At 40.3% G+C, this 16,044-nt stretch overlaps 1 protein-coding gene across 6 annotated transcripts in view; it reads right to left on the bottom strand.

The window, feature by feature from the left end:
- LOC148020266 (uncharacterized) overlaps positions 1-16,044 on the bottom strand; it is a 119,896-nt gene that overhangs the window by 91,416 nt on the left and 12,436 nt on the right. The gene's annotated exons all lie outside the window — the stretch shown is intronic.

Below are 16,044 nucleotides of genomic sequence, written 5' to 3' on the forward strand. Positions count from 1 at the left end.
AAGGCACTAAAATGATTATTAAATTAATTTCCAAAAAAATCCAAGTTGAACATTAATTTAATAATGCAGATAATGCTGAAAATTTGACTTTGGAAGGCTGCCACTTGGCACACTTGCCAATCCAAGCTCGTGGAGGCTATTGGGAGGTTGAGAGAGAGAGGGAGAGAGAGATCATGACATTTGGTCGTCCATACAGGACTTCTGAGGTTCTCTCCTTTGCTTGTGTTATAGCCATTGTCTCCATGGTGTGACTGGATGTTTGTACAAGCTTCCTGATGATTTCGAGAAGAGATCAGCTAATCAGATAGATATATCATCAGATGGTGGAGGCCAAGAGATGGGTCACTGGAAAGGTTAATAAAATATGGCATATTCAGGATAGCAAAAAGACGTGGTAGGAAAGATTCATCCAACTTTGGAAGTCTAAGGTTCTGTATTAGGGTAAAGTGTTTATGTGGAGGCTGCTTATTGGAGGTCTTCCAACTGGGGATGTGCTACGTGCCCGCAAGATCTCAGTTGGTCGTTGTGTATTCTGCACGGCAAAGAGAAGAAGACACCTTCTAGAGCTTCAAGATAGCCAAAAGAACAAGAGGAAATGCCTAAGCCTCCATTGGAACAACCCAAAGTTGCTCATGAGAACAAATAGTTGGTACTTGTGGAACAGCAAGTTCAAATGCATGGCCAACTTGGTAGTGCCAATCCATGGGAATATGGACAGTAAGGCATTCATGCAAATGCAAACATGGGATAGCAAGGATACTTTGGTGGTGGCAACATTTTTCATACAATGGTTGGTCAATGACCACATATGGGAATGTATGGCATGAATCCCTATGGTATACAACAGCCAATGCATGGTTCTCAACACCCAATGTATCCAAGTATGTAGGTGGAATGCACAATTCCATGTATAGTAGCATAGGCATGATGTTTGGGGCACGAAGTGAGCCATATGGAAATGTATATGTACCCCTTGCAGCTATTGGAGCACAAGGATTTAGTGTTGGTCATGTAAATACATTTGATAGTGCTGGTTATCATGGAAACGTAGTAAGTGCACCCTTTTTGCAGCAAGAACCTATTTATGAAAATTTGACTCCCATAGGTCCGGCAAAGGACTATGATGAGGGTGGCAAAAGTGTGAAGTTTAAACCTTTCACTGGTGCACAAGACAGATTGAACGCTCTTACTTTCATACAGCAATTTGATGCAGCCTATTTGGGAGGCAATTTCACATAGGCATCTAAAATTCGTAAGGCAACCACATTTTTGAAGGGAAATGCATTACAGTGGTGGTCTACAATTCTTATTTATGGAAAAGCACCTACCACTTGGATTAAGTTCAAGCAAATATTTGCTTCAAACTGGTTGACAAGCACATTTGAAGTGGACATAATGATAGCATGAAACTAGTTAGATGCAAAAGACTGCAAGAACTTGGACCAATACAATAAGAAGGCCTAGGATGCTTTGCTGTCCATTACTTCTTATCGGTCACTAGTTAGTTCCCCTTCATGAGCAAGTGGAGAAGTTTGTATGTAATTTGCCAAAGGGAATTCGGGATTTTTGCATTTAAGTCCACTATTTCCACCATGTCACAACTTATAGAAACTGCTACTACATTTGATACATTGTTGCATGGAAAGGATGTAGGATTCCAAGGCAGTTACGTCAAGTCAAATGTCAAAGAGATAAAGGCTGAGACAAAGGACATATCTGAAAATAAAGCTGAAAAAATCAAGGCAAATCTGAAAATAAGGCTAGAAAGAGGAGTAGATGGCAAAGAAAGTTTGGGAAAAATGATGCACATTGTAAGGAACTCATGGTTGCAAATAAATGTTTTATTTGTGAGTAAGAGGGGCATATGGCAAGGAGCTGTCCTAGTAAACAATCAGCTGATAAGAATGAATAGTAAGGCAAAGAAGGGCAAAACCTCAATTGGTTTAGTGTTTGATGTAGTGGCAATTCAGCCCAATGATGATAGCATTGAGCTTTGCAGAGCATGGGGCAAAATGAGAGATCAGCATGCACTTGTTTTTCTTAATCTAGGAGCATGATCAAACTTTATCTCTATTGATATGGCTACTCGTCTATGCATTAGAGAGGATAAGATGGTCCTATAGAACTACCATGTAGAAAATTGGACATATCTTTTGATCCATAACTTGGATCGCTAAGCGTTCTTCTACAAATGTGTAATCCTACTTTGATCTACAACTCTTGTGAAGTCCAAAGAATTTAGCCCCTAAATTTTTTTGTGTAGCTTACAACTGCCTTTTACTACATGCAATTTTGGCTAGACATCGACCTTCTTGTTCCTATAACTTTCACATACCCACTAAACCTAGTAAGCTTCTTCTCCATGTATAAAATCCCATCTTGGAATTTTGGGCCACTATAGATCTTGAAAAAGAGCAAGTTGATAAGTTATGTCAGTTAGGCTTTGGGAGTTTCTTGGCGTCAGTTTTGACCCTAGGATAGTTATTTGGCCAATAAGTGTCAGTGATGACACTAGGGACTAGCATTAATTAATTAATTTAGGCCAATCTAAGTGGGAATCACTCCAAGTTGCAAATGGCCTAGCCAATTTAATTACCGATGGGCACATTTAATTTTGGGCAGGGTCAAAAGGGCTGAAATCAATTCTGAAAATTAATTAAATGGCTGGATAATGCTGAAAAATGGGTTGAGAAGACTGCCATGCCACTTGGTAAAAATGCCCATGCAAACTAAGAAAACGTTTTTGGGGGTTGGGTCTCATCCGTTCACTGAGTTTACAACTTGGGAGAGGGAGAAGGAGAAAGAGAGAACTATTGGTCCATTTTTTTTATCAGAGAACAATTTGCTACAAAAGACAGCCATCTAGGGGCTTCAGCAGGCAAGAAACAGTAGGGAGACACCTTCTAGGGGCTGGCAATAGCATTGTTGATTAGGAGACAACATTTTGGAGGTATCTGGCAGTAGGTGATTGCATTAGATGTAGGTTGGAGGAGGGGTTTCAGCAAGCAAGAAACAGTAGGGAGACACCTTCTAGGGGCTGGCAACAGCATTGCTCATTAGGAGACAACATTTTGGAGGTGCCTGGCAGTAGGTGATTGCATTAGATGTAGGTTGGAGGAAGCAGGAAGCAGATTTTAGGGTTTCTCATGAAGAAAATCAGATTTCTCTCGTATTTTGGCTTTCTCTCACCTTCTCCAGGAATTTCTCAAAAGATCTCAGCATTTCTCAGCCATTTGAAGCAAATCTCAACCATATTTGGAGGATAGTAGGAGGATTTTTGCTGTAAACCCTAAATTTCTATAGAAATTAGGGTTTGACAGCCACCTCAAGACGCATACCAATGGAGAAGGCATCGTACATTGAATTCATCACTTGAAATTCGTGTAATTGTCAGGGAATTCAAATACCAGTCCATTCATCGTTAATTGGGGCAGCATTTGGCCAGTTTGTGGTACCAATTGTACAAGTCCGAGGTGAAAAGTCAAGGGGCAAATGGCTTGAAGTGCTTTTACTGATTGTTATTACAACAAGGGGATTTTGGAATTAGCAAAGGAGATTATGGAATCTCAGCTTGTACTCATTCCATCAACAAAATCAAAGTTAAAGAAATACTAAAAGGGGCGCCAATTTTGGGCCCAATAGGGTATCGAATGTCTAAGATTATTAAGGTAAATTGTGCATTTCAGTTTATGTTTATTTGTTGCTTGTTGTAATTAGTGCTTGAACAGGTTATTTACCACCCTATCCGAGAAGAAAGGTTGATTTCAGAGCCCATGAATATATAGGCATAAAATAATGCCAATAGTGCATTAGGTCGGCTAGCATCATAATGGCCTAGAAATGTAGTCATCGAACCAATAAATGCCAGAAACCAAAATAATAAGCACCAAAAAAATGTCTTAAATAATTAATTGTGCCCAACCCACAAATACACATGCATAGACTCACTCATAAGCTAAATCATTTTCCAACAGCCTCTCTCATATCATGTGTGATTTGATACAATACAATAATACAATGATAATGACTCATTGTAGTCCATACAACAAGGACCATCAAAATAGGACCTTGCATACCTAATAAATTGGTGATCGAGCCACCACCAAGGTGCCTAGGAGAGAACCTAATCAGCAGCAAGGTGTGAGGGCAGATTGTCCGCAACAAAAAACTGCACTACAGGACTGAGCACAGATGTTTGATACCATGTTAGAAGTGGGTGCATTGCTCGAAGTGTAGAAGACTGTTCTAAAAGACTGCACGACATGAGAAAAGAGAAAATAGAAGAACACCACAAAAGAAGAACTCAGAGATATGCTGTAAATGCCCTGAACAACGTAGTATGCTTAACAATTATGAAATTCGCTTGTTTTCGAGATTTAATATAAAAGAGAATGAACGCTTAAAGCTGAAAATGAAAATTACTCACAAAATTACAGCCATGAAAATGTAAAAGTAATGGAGACAAGATTGAGGGTTGAAGATGGGCAACCCCTCCCCCCCCCCGAAGGAATGTATTTCTACTCAACCCATTTAGGGAAGAGCTCAGTTACAATCAACCTGAGAGTGAGGAGAATTAATTCTTACTCTCACAAGATCATGCAAAGATGTACAAACACACATGCATTATCTATTATGTAATGATGAGAACTGATTTCTTTACAGTATCAGAGAAGAAAGAGGGAAAATCAGCCTTTCTTCATCGTTGATCAGTAGTACATGGATAGGGCTTGCTTCTTGTTTCTAAAATGGAAGAAAGAGCTCAAGAAGGAGGTGCTGTAATGAATTTACAGGCTTGTTGTCCTATAAAACAGCAGTGATAGAAGAGGGAATATGGAGGAATTTGATAATGGAGAAGTGGGGGATGATGATGGAAATGGATGGGGCCAGTTTTTGGCTATCTGTGGATGTTGTACATGAGTTTACAGCAAAGAAAAATGATGCTGAATGAAGAAAAACGAGATCTTATTTATAGGAGAGGGAAGAGCTAGTACAAAAGGGGAAAGTGGAGTAGCATAAGACAAGTGTCCAGCCACATGTCATGAGATGTGACAAGTGGTGGGACACTTGGAAACTTGTGTGACAAGTGTCTTAACACTTGTCCCTTCTCTATGGCCTTTCTTTTTGGGCTGAATACTGTCAAGAATAGAAACAACCAAATTTAGTAAGCACAGTCAGAGTACAAAATTTACTATTTTTAGAATGACATTCCTATTTTTTAGGACTAGCATTTTTAGGCTAATTCGAGGCTCCTAAAATTTAGGGACCTCCTAAAATTTAGGAACCCCCCCAATATGGGTATCATATGAAAGCTTTTTCCGTGTACATCGCAAAAACAGTATCAAAATCTTCATGTGACTTTCCTATGCAAAGAAATGTGCATTTCAAGCTTTCAGCCCACACATGCACATTGTATAAGCATTTCATGATCATGCCATCTTGTTGATTGTAACTGTCTGTTCTGGCGGATCTAGCCCACACTTCAAGGCATCAATCCTTTCTGTGTGTGAGTCTAACCCTGATATGCGTGAGTTCTGGTCACAGGCGCCCAATCGGGCCATATAGGTGGAAGTGTGAACTATCTTTTCTCTAACCCACCGCGTGGATCCACCATAACCTGTGACCACTTATCAGTGGCCAACTCCAATGCACTTTTCTTTATATCTAATTAGTGCAAAGAAAACAAATTTAATAAATCATTATATAGACAAATTAATGAAAAAGAATACAAATTCTGTTTTTATAGAGTTGTGACAGCCCTCTGGCTTTTATTCAGCTGTCCTCAACTGAAAAGCTTCTTGATATGGCTGACGAATGTTTGGGTAATCCTTCATGAATTTTTCATCTACCCACTGTGCATCTGTTGTGGGTAGATTCTTGAATTTTAGTAAGAATTTCCGTGTCACAAGGCTACTTCTCGTGGTTCGATCCTTGTGAAACAAAATTTGTTCAGGTTCCAAGAGTTGCTCTGTTTCTTCAACTTCTGGGGGATCTTCAGTAATGGGTTCGTTTGGTTCTGGTCCTATGTAAGGTTTTAGCAAACTTACATGAAAAGCATTGTGTATTTTCCAATGAGCAGGAAGCTCAAGTCGATAAGAAACTTCATTTATTTTCTCAATCACTTTGAAGGGTCCAAAGTATTTACTGGAGAGCTTTGGAAAAGATGAATTTTGACCGGAACCTTGTTTGAGCCTGCTTTTATCAAACTTTAGCAAGACATATTGACCTTTTTCAAAAGCTAAAGGTCTTCTTCGTTTATCTGCTAGCTTCTTTTGTCGCTCTTGAGCAACTTTGATAGTGGCTCGAACTTGATCCATTGCTGTTTTTAAATCTGAAGCAAACCCATCAACAGCAAAAAATCTTATCTTTAGTGCGAATAATTGGAGGAGGAATCACTTTACCCTGTACTATTTCATTTGGAGCTTTCCCTGTGGATGAGTGCACTGTATTGTTGTAAGCAAACTCCAATAATGGAAGATATTTCTCCCATTGTGACTTATGTTCACTAACATAAGCTTTCAACATATCCAAAAGAGTGAGATTCATCACCTCTGTTTGGCCGTCAGTTTGAGGATGAAAAGCTGAGGAGAACTTTAAAGTGGTTCCCAAATTCTCAAATAAAGCACGCCAAAAGTTACTTGTGAATTTGGAGTCTCTATCTGAAATGATCTTAGAAGGCATACCATGTAATCTGAAGATATGTTGAATGAAAAGTCTTGCAGCTTGTGCGGATTTCAATGTTTTATGACATGGAATAAAATGTGATTGCTTGTTGAATCGATCAATTATGACCCAAATCATATCATGACCTTGAGGTGTTCTTGGAATACCTGAGATGAAATCCATTGTGATAGATTCCCATGGATCTTTGGGCACTGGAAGAGGTTGCAACAATCCTGGAGTCTTCTGCCTATCATACTTGGATTTTTGGCATACTAGACAAGCCTCAATGAAGTTATGTGTATCTCTTCGAAATGTTGGCCAATAAAAGTAGCGCTCAATTGCACTTAGAGTGGCTGCCCTCCCTCTATGCCCTACATAAGGGGGTTCGTGACTTTCTCTAAGTACCTTTTGTCGAACAGGAAGAGTGACACAAAGGCGATTGTTCATGAGAAGGTAACCATCTTTGATGGAATAATCTAGATGAGAACCTCCTTGCTGTAAATTTAACCAAATTGCTGCAAAATCAGTATCTTCATCATAAGTATTCTTCATCGTTTGAAAATCTTCATGATGAGCCACTGTAATAGTTACAATGCGAGACACTCTAGAAAGTTGCATCAGCAACTACATTTTGTTTCCCTGGAGTGTACATAATTTGAAAATGAAACATAGACAAGAAATTTTCCCATCTTGCGTGTTTCTCCTGCAAATGCTTTTGAGTCTTGAAATACTTCAAGCTCTAATGATCAGTTTTAATAAGAAATTCATTGCCTAAAAGATAATGTTTCCATATCTTCAAAGCATGAATCACTGCTAAGAGCTCCTTTTCATAAATGTCATACCTTTTCTCCACATCATTTAGACGGCGACTTTCAAAGGCTACGGCATGGCCTTCTTGATTTAGCACTGCACCAATACAATCACCGCAAGCATCTGCTTCCACCACAAATGGTTTTACCAAATCTGGAATGATAAGAACAGGTCCACTAGTAAGAGTTGTTTTCAGCCTTGTGAAGACTGCCTTCTCTTTTTCCTTCCATTGGAAAGAGTTCTTCTTCTTTGTAAGGTCATGAAGTGGAGAAGCCATATGTGCAAAATGCTTGATGAAGCGGCGGTAATAAGAGCATAAGCCAAGAAACGATCGCACCTCATGTACATCATGAAGATGAGGCCATTCTTGGATTATCTTGATCTTTTCAGGATTCATCTAAATCCCTTCAGAAGAGATGACATGCCCAAGGTAATTTATTTTACGCATGAAAAATTCACTCTTTTTACCATTTACCAAGAGTTGATTTTGTTGACGTAATTGTAGAACAATCTCCAAGTGCTGATGATGCTCCCCTTCATTCTTGCTAAAGACAAGAATATCATCAAAGAAAGTACCGACATATTGTCGATGCTCTCTAAAGATGCGCTCCATCATTCGATTAAAGGTGGCTGGTGCATTGGTTAATCCGAAAGGAACCACTAAGAATTCATAAAGACCGTATAAAGTGCGGAAAGCAGTTTTGTGTACATCTTGTGGTATTACCCTAATTTGATGATAACCACTCTTTAGATCAATGCGGCTGAAAACCTTTGAGCCTCCTAGACGATCCAAGATGTCGTCAATTCTGGGAATAGGAAACCAATTCTTCACAGTGATTTTGTTGAGGGCTCGATAATCAATGCACATCCTGAATGTGCCATCTTTCTTTTGAATAAGAAGAACCGGTGAATAAAATGGTGAGCTACTTGGTCTAATTAGCCCACGGTTGAGTAGGTCTTCGACTTGCTTTCTGATTTCTTCTTGTTGAGCACGGCTCACATGATATGGTGCTATGTTAGGAAGAGAACTACCTGGAATAATATCAATATGATGGTCTTCTAGACTTTCTGGGAGAAGCTGATAAGGAAGATCTTCCGAAAAACAATCTTTATACTTTTCCAAGAGCTGAAGTCGCTCTTGGTTTTCAGCATTCATATTATCTTTTACATCAGTGACATAAAGCAAACAACATTGAACACAATCCTTAATTGCTCTAGAGACTTGCATATGGCTTACCATAGATATGGTGTCTCCAGAAACTCCAGCTTGGATCTCGTACTTCTTGCCTTTGTTAGTGAGTTCTACCTTCTTTTTCTGAGAGAAGATGGTTGAATCTACTCTATGATTCCAGGGCATGCCAAGAATCACATCACAATCATCAAGGTCTCCGATACAGAAGGTATCTTCGTCACTGTAGCCTTGAATTTGAAACTTGAGCTTGCCAATGTAGGGTGTCACAGTCTTCACTGTGTCACCTTCATCGGCATTTAAAGCTTGGCGAACTTCTGTTGGAGTGTCCATCTCTTCATTCTTTAATCCAAGCTCTTTAGCTAATTGCAAGGAAATGACATTTTCATTCGCCCCAAGATCTATCAAGAATAGTGCTTGCTACCTTGCAACTGTCCCCAAGCTTTTAATAATTTGCGCATCTCTGGAGTGTGAGTTGTGTTTGCAACTACATCACTGATAGCATTGATTTTCACTGGCGACTTAGGCTTGTTGTCAGAAACCTTGCTTTGTCCTTTGTTTGGACATTGCTTCGCTATGTGGCCTGTTTATCCACATTTAAAGCACTTCCCTTCTTTCATGAAGCGCTGATTTTCTTCTTTGAAAAGTTGCTTTGCTGGTGAGTATAGATTGGAGCGAAATTGAGGAGCATTAGGAGGTGCATAGGGCTTCATCTTCTTTTGATTTGATGGCTGCTTTTGCCGCTGTTTTTGTCCTTCATTTGACATTTTCATTCGCCCCAAGATCTATCAAGAATAGTGCTTGCTTACCTTGCAACTGTCCCCAAGCTTTTAATAATTTGCGCATCTCTGGAGTGTGAGTTGTGTTTGCAACTACATCACTGATAGCATTGATTTTCACTGGCGACTTAGACTTGTTGTCAAAAACCTTGCTTTATCCTTTGTTTGGACATTGCTTCGCTATGTGGCATGTTTGTCCACATTTAAAGCACTTCCCTTCTTTCATGAAGCGTTGTTTTTCTTCTTCGGAAAGTTGCTTTGCTGGTGGGTATAGATTGGAGCGAAATTGAGGAGCATTAGAAGGTGCATAGGGCTTCATCTTCTTTTGATTTGATGGCTGCTTTTGCCACTGTTTTTGTCCTTCATTTGGGGCTGAATACTCCTCATCATCAGCTACTCTCTTCTTATCATTCTTTTGGAATGATTTGTTGCCATTGTGCTCCATTTTCCATGTCTCAGCATGGTCAATGAGTTCCCTGAGACTAGAACAATGATAATGATTAAGAGCAGTACGAAGTTTAAAATGCAAACCTCCTTGAAACTTCCTAAGCTTTTCCGAACTGCTGATCTTCTTGAAATGTTGGACCTTCAAAAGTAGCTCCCAAAATCTCTTGGTATAGTCACCAAGTGACTCATTTTTCCTTTGCCAAAGCCGATCCCATTCCATTTTTACATCTCTTTTGAAATGAACAGGAAGAAATTGGCTTTGTATCATGCGAACAAAGGACCGCCATGATTTTGGGGCAGCATGATCATATTCCAACCCCGTCCACCAAGTATGGGCTAAGTCAGTCAAATGTAAAGCTGCAAACTTAATCTTTTCTTTTTCTTTATACTTGTCACGACCATACAAAATTTGAAATTGACGAATAAACTTCAGAAGAAGATCAAGATTTCGGGAACCATCATACATACTGAACTTAATCTTCTTTTCAAGTTGAGATAGTGACTTAGTCTTCTTCTTCTTCTTATGCCTTTGTCCATGCCCGAATCTTGAGGTTGAAGATGATGAAGTGCTTGATGGGCATGAAGATGGAGACGAGGGTAAAGAATGTCGACGCCTTTGACGATGATGAGGTCTTCCATGAGAAGGGTGTGACTCTTCGTCACTAGAAGAGGGCCCATCAGAGTAGGCGCCAGATGACTTTGAAGAAGAGGATGAGCTTCGACGCGATCTCTTTCTTCGTCTTGAAGTAGAATGGGGCTGCCTCTTAGAAGTAGTTGGACTTCTTGATCGGCTCCTTTCATTGGTATGACTTTGTCTCCTTGAAGCAGATGGGCTTCTTTCCTTGATTTCTTTGGGATTCTCAACTTTTTCTAGTTTGAGAAGTTGCTCACGAATTTGCTGATTCTCCTCTCTAAGACTTTGAATGGCTTGAAGGATAGCACTCGACTGATCCATTGAGACTCTAACAAAAATATGCTCAAGCACTCGATGCAAGGGCTAAAAACAAACAAACTTATAATTGTAGGCACTACCAGGGGTGAGGACCGAGCCAAAGCTTTGATGCCACTGTAAACGCCCCGAACAACGTAGTATGCTTAACAATTATGAAATTCGCTTGTTTTCGAGATTTAATATAAAAGAGAATAAACACTTAAAGCTGAAAATGAAAATTACTCACAAAATTACAGCCATGAAAATGTAAAAGTAATGGAGACAAGATTGAGGGTTGAAGATGGGCAAACCCTCCCCCCCCCCCCCCGAAGGAATGTATTTCTACTCAACCCAAGTCCCTTAGGGAAGAGCTCAGTTACAATCAACCTGAGAGTGAGGAGAAGTAATTCTCACTGTCATAAGATCATGCAAAGATGTACAAACACACATGCATTATCTATTATGCAATGATAAGAACTGATTTCTTTACAGTATGAGAGAAGAAAGAGGGGAAATCAACCTTTCTTCATCGTTAATCAGCAGTACATGGATAGGGCTTGCTTCTTGTTGCTAAAATGGAAGAAAGAGCTCGAGAAGGAGGTGCTGTAATGAATTTACAGGCTTGCTGTCCTATAAAACAGCAGTGATAGAAGAGGGAATATGGAGGAATTTGATAATGGAGAAGTGGGGGATGATGATGGAAATGGATGGGGCCAGTTTCTGGCTATCTGTGGGTGCTGTACATGAGTTTACAGCAAAGAAAAATGATGCTGAATGAAGAAAAACGAGATCTTATTTATAGGAGAGGGAAGAGCTAGTACAAAAGGGGAAAGTGGAGTAGCACAAGACAAGTGTCCAGCCACATGCCATGAGATGTGACAAGTGGTGGGACACTTGGAAACTTGTGTGACAAGTGTCTTGACACTTGTCTCTTCTCTATGGCCTTCCTTTTTGGGCTGAATACTGTCAAGAATAGAAACAACCAAATTTAGTAAGCACAGTCAGAGTACAGAATTTACTATTTTTAGAATGACATCCCTATTTTTTAGGACTAGCATTTTTAGGCTAATTCGAGGCTCCTAAAATTTAGGGACCTTCTAAAATTTAGGGACCCCCCCAATATGGGTGTCATATGAAAGCTTTTTCCGTGTACATCGCAAAAACGGTATCAGAATCTTCATGTGACTTTCCTATGCAAAGAAATGTGCATTTCAAGCTTTCAGCCCACACATGCACATTGTACAAGCATTTCATGATCATGCCATATTATTGATTGTAACTGTCTGTTCTGGCGGATCTAGCCCACACTTCAAGGCATCAATCCTTTCTGTGTGCGAGTCTAACCGTGATATGCGCGAGTTCTAGTCACAGGCGCCCAATCGGGCCATATAGGTGGAAGTGTGAACTATCTTTTCTCTAACCCACCGCGTGGGTCCACCATAACCTGTGACCACTCATCAGTGGCCAGCTCCAATGCACTTTTCTTTATATCTAATGAAAAAGGATACAAATTCTGTTTCTATAGAGTTGTGACATATGCTTGGGAAATGGAATCCATAAGTCAAACACAAGATAGCCGTGCACAATAGTGAGTCATTGGCTATGTAGGCATTGGCATCTTCTCTCTCCAACAAGACCTACTCTAGAAGACTAAGTGAATATTGACTGTGGAGAAAGGAACCCACACACATATAGGCATAAAATAATACCAATAATACATCAGGTCGACCAGCATCATAATGGCCTAGGAATGCAGTCGGACAGCCAATAAATGCCAAAAACCAAAATAATAAGCAGGAGAAAAATGCCTAAAATAATTAATTGTGCCCAACCCACAAATACACATGCATAGACTCACTCAAGGTGACTTATCTACTAATAGAAATTTGGCTACTTTTGAGGCTAGTGTTTTTGATAGTTACACTTACTTTAGAAGAACATTACACCAATCTCTTTCTAACGATCTCGTCACTAAAGGATTGGATAGACCTCAATGGATCATTTCTATGAGTGCTTCTAAACTTTTAGGCTGCACTGTTTATAGTGTTCAGCTTTGTTGTATATTGGTTGTCCATATAATATTTTTCCGCAAAAGAATGTGTGTGTGGAATCAAAGCTATTTTGCACTGAGGGTTGCATCCAAGGCAATATGGCTTTGTTCTTAAAGGAAAATAAACAATAATATATGCAAATACTGTGATTGCCATCAAGAATGTGAAATATACTCAATAGGAGGTGTTGATAGTGCAAACTGATGTGGCAAAAGCTTATGATACGATGCATTGGGACTTTATCTCTCAAACCACGATGAGACAGGCTTTGGTGACAAATTAAAGCATCTTATTTATTGGTTGTATTCAGATAAAACTGCTCAATGTATTGGGTGAAGAGTTATTTATGCCTTGGACGCTAGGTAAATGAGTAAGACAAGGTTGTGCTTTGAGTGCATTGTTATATGCTATTGCAACACATATTAGGGAGTGCATAAAAGATGTACAGACAACATGACTAACAACTGAATGCTCAGAGAATGGAATGAACCTATGCACTAAAGAGCCAACTGCATTGTAGCCAAGGTAGAGGTGGAGGCTCAAAGCATAGCCAGAAGAAGGCAATCTAAACAAGACTATATCACCTGATGGTGCAACTTAAGGGAAGGAGCCCTGCTGAGTTCTCTGCCATTCGATGTGGGCTGAGGGAATCTGAAGGAAGTAATTGATGATGCCATGGATCATTACTCAAATGGAACTAGAGTAGCCAGCCTGTATTCATATCTTGGACTGCATGAAATGAGCATATAGGAAGTTGACCAATACTGTAGGAAGCTGAGAATACCAGAACTATAGCAGGTGCAAGGGCTCTGGGACAGCAAAACACAAGTTGTCCAGCAGTTGTCACAGCAGCAGGGGGCTACCATGAAACGTCACACAACTTGGTGACAAATCAGTGGCACGATGATCATTGGGACAGTAGGACAGACATCTCTTTTCTTTTATGGCTTTAGATGATAGTATTTGAAGTGGATGGAGCAAATGGAAACATGTGAAACTGCTGTAGTAGACTGCACAACACGAGAGAAGAGACTCGAGAGACTGCAAAGATAGAGAAGAACACTACAAAGAAAGAACTCAGAAGCGTAGTAGCATCTTTGTAGGCCTATCAAACAATCCATCTCCAGTAGCATACATGACCATCCTCTCAACAATGCTTTTGAGCATACGTGACCATGGATTCCCTGCCTTTGGCTACACAGCCAAAGTGTCCCCTCATGTGAGCTCGTTCTAGGAGTCAATTTCTCTCTATCAAAAACAACCTCCCATCATGAACCTAGATGTCAATCCTAGTTCTAGGATTTCGAAGCTTACTAGAGATGCATTAGGGAATATCCCATTCTAGATCTTGTGTACCTCTATACCTATATAGATTAGGCTCATCTACTTGCCCCACCTCACCAGCCTCTCACACTCCCTCTCTTGCATTGGAGAGTAGTGAGGGATGACCGCATCGCCAACACTAGAAAGCAACAGCAAGAGGGGTAAATTTGCCCTTTCCCTTCTCGATAGAAGATGACCCCCTCTTTCGGACCTTGGCCTTGAACGAAGGATCTAAATCAGAGTTAGTCAGAGGAGGATGATGACTCATCGGACGAGTCCATATCCTACTTCTTCTACTTCTCCTTCTTCTTTCACGATGCCACTAACCCGCAATCCTTGCATGAGTGTCCCTTCTTCCCATAGTGATAGCACTGAGTCTTTGCCTTCTTCTTCTTGCAAAACCTCTCTGAAGTTGTCAAGATGGAATCCTCCCTTGTAACCTCAAGGATACCTCATGCTCAAGTAGCATAGAGGACATATGAGTGAAGCTCACTAGCGTCGAGGATGCCTAGGTTCGTAAAGCATTGGTGACTCCATCAAAGAGCTAATAGAGAGTAGTCCCCACAAGATGCACCTCTAGAAGCATGAATTGTATATGTCAAAGTTGATCTTGTACCTCTGCAATATGAAGCAAGAAAGATTGAATAATATCTTTAGGCTCGAACTTTATCTATTGAAACTGACCATAGAGGGTCACACTACACATGGTCAATGGATCCTCATACATCTATAGCTTCTTCCACACCTTTGAAGCTATCCTACAAGAGGTAACCACCACCGGAAGGACCTCTTTAGAGATGCACCTATGAAGAGTGGAATACGCATGAGTAGCATTTCTATCCCATGTAAGCCAACTTCCTCATAGTTGTTGTGGTCCCACTCATCTAGAAGGCGAGTTGGAATCTAGGGCCGCACAATAGCTCCTAAAAACCACGTACCATAATCCCTTCTGCACTTTCTTAACAGCACTCCAGGTTATGTAATCAGCACCATGAAGTTTATCATCAATTGAGCAATAGGGAGGTACCATTTAGAGAGGATAGGATGAGAAGATAAAGCAAAGAAGAGAGATAGAGAAAGAAAGTACAACCAAAATACAGTAGAGATTGCATTGTCACGAGAAATCTCATAGTGTAGAGATAGCTGATCACAATAGTGATTGTTGAAACAGGGAAAATCTGATCAAATACAGCCAAAATCTAAGTACGATACAGCCAAAATCTAAGTACGAAGATTATAGCTAGTAGACACTAAGGAAAGCCTAGAAATACTATCACCTACCCTACACAAATCAAAACCCGGAAAACGCAAGCACCCGTAGAAGATGAAGGCCATGAAGACCTCCTCTTTCGCCTTCTAGCCCTAGGGGTGATTGTCATCCTTTGCGGCTCTCTAATGCTAGAGAGGGGGTGTGAGAGAATGGTGGAGGTGGGGCATTCTAACCTCATCTATTTATAGGTGCATTAGACCCAGATTGAGGCTTCCCACATGCATTGAAGTCTGGCAAGTTTTGAAATCCTGGAGTTGGGATTGACATCCAGGTTCATGAAGAGGAGTTGTGTTTTGACAAAGAGTAGCTTTGCTTCTAGTTAGACCTCACGTAAGCGGACACTTTCTCAAGTTGGCCAAAGGCAAGAAAGTCATGAAATGCTTTCCACAGAGCTAGTCTATGACAAGCATCGAGAGCTAATGTAACTACTTTCTGTTTTTAGGGTTGGTATGATCAACATGGACATCAAGTTCTCTCCAAGGCACCTTGGTGGTGGCTTGCACACCTATTGCTTTTGTATGCACGGTCCTATCTGATGGTCACTATTGTATGTACTATGATGATTCATTATCATTGTATCTTGT

Source organism: Lygodium microphyllum, chromosome 19 (assembly GCF_053477565.2).
Source record: "Lygodium microphyllum isolate KBCC chromosome 19, Lygodium_microphyllum_v1.1.10, whole genome shotgun sequence".
In the NCBI taxonomy this organism is placed as follows: Eukaryota; Viridiplantae; Streptophyta; class Polypodiopsida; order Schizaeales; family Lygodiaceae; genus Lygodium; species Lygodium microphyllum.